Source organism: Pristiophorus japonicus, chromosome 13, assembly GCF_044704955.1.
Source record: "Pristiophorus japonicus isolate sPriJap1 chromosome 13, sPriJap1.hap1, whole genome shotgun sequence".
In the NCBI taxonomy this organism is placed as follows: domain Eukaryota; kingdom Metazoa; phylum Chordata; class Chondrichthyes; family Pristiophoridae; genus Pristiophorus; species Pristiophorus japonicus.
Genome location: NC_091989.1, coordinates 11,905,412 through 11,911,411, shown reverse-complemented (window position 1 = coordinate 11,911,411; position 6,000 = coordinate 11,905,412).

Below are 6,000 nucleotides of genomic sequence, written 5' to 3'. Positions count from 1 at the left end.
CAATCTCCTTTTCCTCTCCAAAGTCCTTGAATGAGATGCCACTTCTCAAATCCATGCCCATCTTTTTACGCAACACTCGAGATTTTGATCTCTCCAAACAGGTTTCTTCCCCTGCCACAGTGTCGAAATGGCCCAAACCAAAGTCACAAAAACATCTTCATTTAAAAAAAAATTAGTTTCCGGAATGTGGGCATCACTGGCAAAGCCGGCATTTATTGCCCATCCCTAATTGCCCTTGAGAAGGTGGTGGTGAGCCGCCTTCTTGAACCGCTGCAGTCCGTGTGGTGAAGGTGCTCCCACAGTGCTGTTAGGGAGGGAGTTCCAGGATTTTGACCCAGCGACAATGAAGGAACAGTGATGTATTTCCAAGGTTGTTCTCCTTGGAGCAAAGAAGGTCGAGAGGAGATTTGATAGAGGTGTTCAAAATCATGAGGGGTCTGGACAGTGCAGATCGAGAGAAACTGTTCCCATTGGCGGAAGGGTCGAGAACCAGAGGACACAGATTTAAGGTGATTGGCAAAAGAACCAAAGGCGACATGAGGAAAAACCTTTTTACGCAGCGAGTGGTTAGGATCTGGAATGCGCGGCCTGAGAGGGTGGTGGAGGCAGACTCAATCGTGGCTTTCAAAAGGGAGTTGGATAAGTACGTGAAGGAAAATAAATTGCAGGGCTACGGGGAAAGGGCGGGGGAGTGGGGCTGGCTGACGTGCTCTTGCAGAGAGCCGGCACGGGCTCGACGGGCCCAATGGCCTCCTTCTGTGCTGTAACCATTCTGTGATTCTATGATTCTAAATCAGATTGGTTTATAACTTGGAGGGGAATTTGGAGGTGATGGTGTGCCCATGCGCCTGCTGCCCTTGTCCTTCTATGCGGTAGAGTTCACGGGTTTGGGAGGTGCTGCCGAAGAAGCCTTGGCGAGTTGCTGCAATGCATCTTGTGGATGGTACACACTGCAGCCACAGTGCGCCGGTGATGGAAGGAGTGACTGTTTAACATGGTAGATGGAGTGTCAATCAAGCAGCTGCTTTGTCCTGGATGGTGTCGGGCTTCTTGAGTGTTGTTGGAGCTGCACTCATCCAGGCAAGTGGTGAGTATTCCATCACACTCCTTACTTGTGCCCTGTAGCTGGTGGAAAGGCTTTGGGGAGTCAGGAGGTGAGACACTTGCCACAGAATACCCAGCCTCTGACCTGCTCTTGTTGCCACAGTATTTATGTGACTGGTGCAATTATGTTTCTGGTCAATGGTGACCCCCGGGATGTTGATGGTGGGGGATTCAGCGATGGTAATGCCATTGAATGTCAAGGGGCGGAGGTTAGACTCTCTGTTGTTGGAGATAGCCATTGCCTGGTACTTGTGTGGTGCGAATGTTACTTACCACTATCAGCACATGCCTGAATGTTGTCCAGGTCTTGCTGCATGAGGGCATAGACGGCTTCATTATCTGAGGAGATGCGAATGGCACTGAACACTGTGCAGTCATCAGTGAACATTCCCGCTTCTGACTTTATGATGGTGGGAAGGTCATTGATGAAGTAGCTGAAGATGGTTGGGCCTAGGACATGGCCCTGAGGAACTCCTCGAGGTATGTCCTGGGACTGAGATGATTGACCTCCAATAACCTCCTTTGTGCTAGGTATGGCTCCAGCCAGTGGAGAGTTTTCATTAGGGGGTCATTAAGCAATTAAGGAAGAATGTTACTTCTTCCCGATAGCGTGAAGTAAGTTATTTTAGCGGAGGAGCAGAACAGAAAACATTAGCTGTCTCAGGTTCCTCTGTGACTGTGACCAGAGACCTCCTCATCCTCCTCCGCCTCCCTGTAGCCTTTGACATAATCAGCCACACCATCCTCCGACCAATTGGACAGTGAAGTCCTCAATTAAATGTCGAAGGTGTGAGAACTAGCCAAATTGGACAGGATTTCCGGGGCATTGAAAGAGAAGTCTTGGGTCCAGATAGCTTGAGATAAAATCTGACGCATATCTGGGACCACCACATCTTAGCATGTAAAGCCAGAACAGGTAATTGTGCCCATTTCTCATCACTGTATCATAGTATCTGCCTTTGGACACTCCGAGCAGTTCAGTAAAAAGAAGGGAGAGTCGAAATTTCACCCATAAATACCAACTCAGCATTCAAAAGTGACTTGTGCGTCTGCTTCGTGCTCATGAACAATCAGAGATTTGTATTTATGGCTAAACAGGCACCAAATGGACTGAACTTGGTCACAAACATTCCATTTATTCTGTTTTTAAAATAAAAAGAAAGGCTTGCATTTATATAGCGCCTTTCACGACGTCCCAAAGCACTTTACAGCCAATTAAGTGCTTTTGAAATGTCGTCACTGTTGTAATGTGGGAAACGCGGCAGCCAATTTGTGCACAGCAAGCTCCCACAAACAGCAATGTGATAATGACCAAATAATCTGTTTTTTTGTTATGTTGATTGAGGGATAAATATTGGCCAGGACACAGGGATAACTCCCCTGCTCTTCTTCAAAGTAGTGCCATGTGATCTTTTACATCCACCTGAGAGAGCAGACGGGGCCCTTGGTTTAATGTCTCATCCAAAAGCTAGTACCTCTCACAGTGCAGCTCTCCCGCCGTACTGCATTGGAGTGCCAGCCTAGATTTTTATGTTCAAGTCCCTCAAGTGGGATTTGAACCCACAACCTTTGGACTCAGAAGCAAGAGTGTAAAAGTGTGCTACTCACTGAGCCGCGGCTGGCACATAGAATAGGCAAGATAATTGTACGTTAAAAATGTAGGTGATCCAAAATGAGAATCTTCTCTCTCTCGTTCTGCCGGATGTTAAGGCTTGACATGAAGTTGATTTAGCGGTCTCAATCTTAGTGGGTATCGCCCCACAATACAAAACTGCCCTTAATCTGGTACAGTACTGCGTTAACAAGCTCAGGCAGAGAGATCACAGGATGTCTGGCGTAGAAAATGGGAAAATGCCGCATTCTGACTCAGAGCAGAAAACATGAGTTAGCTCAGGTTGCTCTGAATTAATGCAGGAATGAGTGTGTTTCTGAATCTTAGTGAGTCAGTAATGTAATCATTGCTTTTGAGGAGAGATAAACTGATAAGCTAAAGCAGATAAATAAGATAGGGGCTCTGACTACAGAACCATCTTGAGCACAAGCTGAGCAAATATCTGCATATGTGTATCTCGCACTGGCAACTGTGACTGAGTTGGGAGGGACTGGTGCACTGTTATTGCAAGATAGCTTGGTTGTATCAGCTGTGGGTTAGTGGGTAGCACACTTGCCTCTGGGTCATGAGATGGTGGGTTCAGGTCCCACTCCAGGAACTTGAGCACAAAAATCTAGGCTGATACTTCAAGGGAGTGCTGCACTGTCGGAGGTGCTGTCTTCTGGATGAGATGTTAAACTGAGGTTCTATCTGCTCTTTCAGGTGGATGTAAAAGATCTATGGTGGTATTTTGAAGAAGAGCAGGGGAGTTATCCCTGGTGTCCTGGCCAATATTTATCCCTCAAACAACGTAACAAAAAAACAGATTATTTGGTTACAAATTGGCTGCTGCATTTCCCACGTGACTACACTTCAAAAGCATTTCATTGAATGTAAAGCGCTTTGAGACGTTCGGTGGTCATGAAAGGTGCTATATAAATGCAACTCTTTCTTTGTTTATACAGATTAGCCGTGATCTAATTGAATGGCAGAACAAGCTCGAGGAATGGACTGCTCCTGCGTCCCAAAAGGTCTCAGGTTCACTTCTAATATTCTGCATTGAGTTAGATGATCTCTGTGCTTTCCTGAGCCTGAGGTAGGGAGAGGAATCTCAGTCACACTTCTTGCTCTTCTATGCTCTCCAGTAATACGGCCATCAGATGAAGATACGATTCAGCTTGACTGTGATGCCTTGTGTGTTTGAATAGCTTGTTAACACACACTGCTGAGGCTCACACTTGAAGAACGGCACTTGGGTAAAAGACAGCTTTGCATTTATATAACGCCTTTCATGACCACTGGACAGTACAGCCAATGACGTATTTTTGGAGTGTAGTCACTGTCGTAACGTGGGAAACGCAGCAGCCAACTTGCGCACAGCAAACTCCCGCAAACAGCAACGTGATAATGACCAGATAATCTGTTTTTGTTACGTTGATTGAGGGATAAATATTGGCCCCAAGGATAACTCCCCTGCTCGTCGTCAAAAATAGTGCCATGGGATCTTTTACGTCCACCCGGGAGGTCAGACAGGGCCTCGGTTTAACAGCTCATTCAAATGACAGCGCAGCACTCCCTCAGAGTGTCAGCCTAGATTTATGTGCTACAAGTTCCTGGAGTTGGGCTTGAATCACAACCTTCTGACGAAGAGGCAAGTGTGCTACCCACTGAGCCACAGCTGACACTAAGGAACAGGACCATTGAAACGCTACAAAACTTAGAGAAGCACTTACTTTAGGAAAGGAAAACAGAAAATCAGAAAAAATACAGCCAATGACTTCTCCATAGCCATTCAATGAAAGATAAAACTGAGTTAGCTTAGATAAATATTCCTATCGTGGAGTAGGAAGGAGCCCGGGATTCACTCCTGGGAATTGGACACATTCATTTTCCTAACAAGGAGTCGTCGGCAGAATTAGTCAGCTTGAGTAATTGTTCATATCCTGGAGTGGGAGAGAAAAACAGTCTCGCTGCAGAAGTCGGCCAAGGCAATCATTTATTCGGAGGAGTGGGAGGAAGATTGTTACTCCAGGGAATTAGCTAACGATGTTCATTCCTACTGTGTTGCTGGAGAAGCGGGAATTCTCTCTGTGGAGGTCACCTGTCAAGGAGGATGATTAAAATTGTTACTCAATGTTAGCAAACGTGAGGCGTGGGCGAGCAGGGAAGTGGAGTTGAGGCCAAGATCAGATCAGCCCTGATTTCATTGAATGGCGGAGCAGGCTCAAGGGGCCATATGCCCTACTCCTACTCCTATTTCTTATGTTCTTATGTTCTTATGAGGCAGGCACCCTAATGTAAGTAGTAACACCAATGATGTGCGGTAGTGTGATGTGTGATAATTAAAAAAAAATAATTCCTGGGATCGCTGGCAATGCCAGCATTTATTGCCCATCCCTAATTGCTCTTGAGAGGTGAACTGCCTTCTTGAACTGCTGCAGTCCGCGTGGTGAAGGTACTCCCACAGTGCTGTTAGGGAGGGAGTTCAAGGATCTTGACCCACGATGATATATTTCCAAGTCAGGATGGTGTGTGACTTGGAGGGGAACTTGCAGGTGATGCTGCTCCCATGCGCCTGCTGCCCTTGTCCTTCGAGGTGGTAGAGGTTGCCAGCTTGGGAGGTGCTGTCGAAGAAGCCTTGGCGAGTTGCTGCAGTGCATCTTGTAGACGGTGCACACTGCAGCCACGGTGGAGAGAGTGACACTGATGATGTGACACAGATTTTAAGTAATTGGTAGAAGGATTAGAGGGGAGTTGAGGAGAACCAGTTTGACCCAGAGGATGGTGGGGGTCTGGAACTCACTGCCTGAATGGGTGGTAGAGGCAGAAACCCTCAACACATTTTTACAATAGTCGATCTGTAGTTGATGTGCCATAACCTACCAGGGCTGCAGACCAGGAGCTGGAAAGTGGGATTAGGCTGGATAGCTCATTGTCGACCGGCGCGGACACAATGGGTTGACTGCCCTCCTTCTAGTGCTGTAAGTTTCTGGGATTCTATGTGAGGTAGTGACACTGATGATGTGAGATGGTGACACTTATCTCAGATAAGGTAGGTGAGGTAAAATATAGTTAATGCTGCATAATAGAGGCACTGATGTAAAGTATCGACACAGATATAAAGCCGGGACACTGATAGAAGATTGAGCTCTTCCCTCACTGAGAGAGACAGTCTGAAGTCCTCTTGGTCCCAGTAAACCGCTGGAATACCCAAGATAAGTTAGCATATTTTAACTGAAAAAAGGCCTTTATCTTTCCCAGGTGTGTCTGTACTGCTGATCCTTTATAGGCACTGCATAGGCTCA